The 1444-nt window shown below is 34.1% G+C and overlaps 1 protein-coding gene across 1 annotated transcript in view; it reads right to left on the minus strand.

Moving 5' to 3' along the window:
* The window catches only part of THSD7B (thrombospondin, type I, domain containing 7B), a 720444-nt gene that overhangs the window by 393633 nt on the left and 325367 nt on the right, over nucleotides 1–1444 (minus strand). The gene's annotated exons all lie outside the window — the stretch shown is intronic.

Consider the following 1444-nt stretch of genomic DNA (forward strand, 5'->3'; position numbering starts at 1 on the left):
CATAACTATAACTTCTATAGCACACCATTGATTTATTCATTAACAGAACACTACTTACCTCTAATTATGGTACTATTTAACTCATAGCTACTCAAAGAGATGTTTCTTAAATCACTCTGTAAGGTGAAGGCATTAGCTTTTCCATATTTACCTGTATGTCTCCTTTTTCCTTTTGTCTCAATGTTTGCTCCCATAGTTGTACATTGTCAAGGTTGACATATATTTAAATACTATAACTAAATTTCTTTGTTCTTTATCTCCAAGCAGGAGTTAGATCTTTCTTTCTTTTCTTTAAAAGGACAGAAAATAAGTATTTCAGGCTTTATGGAAAACGATAAGGGCTGGTGAGAATATGAAGCTATTGGAATGCTTGTTCACTGTGGGTAGGGATAAAAAATGGTGCAGCAACTACAGAAAACAGTATGGAGGCTGCTCAACAAGTTAAACATGAACTACCATATGACCCAGCAATTCCACTTCTGGGTTTTTATCCAAAAGCATTGAAAACAGGATCTTGAAGAGATATTTGTGCACCTATATTTGTTGCAGCATTATTCACAATAGCCAAGAAGTAGAAACCACCTGAATGTCCTTCAGTGGATGAATAGAAAAAGAAAATGTGGTATATACATACAATGGAATATTACTCAGTGTTAAGAAAAAAGAAAATCCTGTCATATATCACAACATGGATGAATCTTGAGGATATCATGCCAAGTGAAATAAGCCAGACACAAAAAAAGAAAATACTATAAAATTTCACTTCTATGAGTTATCTAAAATAGTCAAACTCTTAAAAATAAAAAATAGAATGACGGTTACCAGGGACTACGGGGAAAGGAAAAAAGAAATACAGAGCTTTAGTGGCTATAGAATTTCAGTTATGCAAGATTAAAAAGTTCCAGAGATTTGTTGCATAACAATGTACACATAGTTAACCCTACACACTACATATTTAAAAATGGTTAAGATGTTTCATTCTTCTGTGTGTGGCTATCCAATGTTCCCAGCACCATTTATTGAACAGGGCTTCTTTTCCCCAGTGCATATTGTTGTCTGCTTTGTCAAACTCTTAAAAATAAAAAATAGAATGACGGTTACCAGGGACTACGGGGAAAGGAGAAAAGAAATACAGAGCTTTATTGGCTATAGAATTTCAGTTATGCAAGATTAAAAAGTTCCAGAGATTTGTTGCATAACAATGTACACATAGTTAACCCTACACACTATATATTTAAAAATGGTTAAGATGTTTCATTCTTCTGTGTATGGCTATCCAATGTTCCCAGCACCATTTATTGAACAGGGCTTCTTTTCCCCAGTGCATATTGTTGTCTGCTTTGTCAAAGATCAGTTGGCTATACGTGGATGGTTTCATATCTGGGTTCTCTGTTATGTTCCATTGGTATATGTCTCTATATTTGTGTTAATACCATGTTGTCTT

This window comes from Propithecus coquereli, unplaced genomic scaffold (genome assembly GCF_000956105.1).
Source record: "Propithecus coquereli isolate 6110/MARCELLA unplaced genomic scaffold, Pcoq_1.0 Scaffold33, whole genome shotgun sequence".
Classification (NCBI taxonomy): Eukaryota; Metazoa; Chordata; class Mammalia; order Primates; family Indriidae; genus Propithecus; species Propithecus coquereli.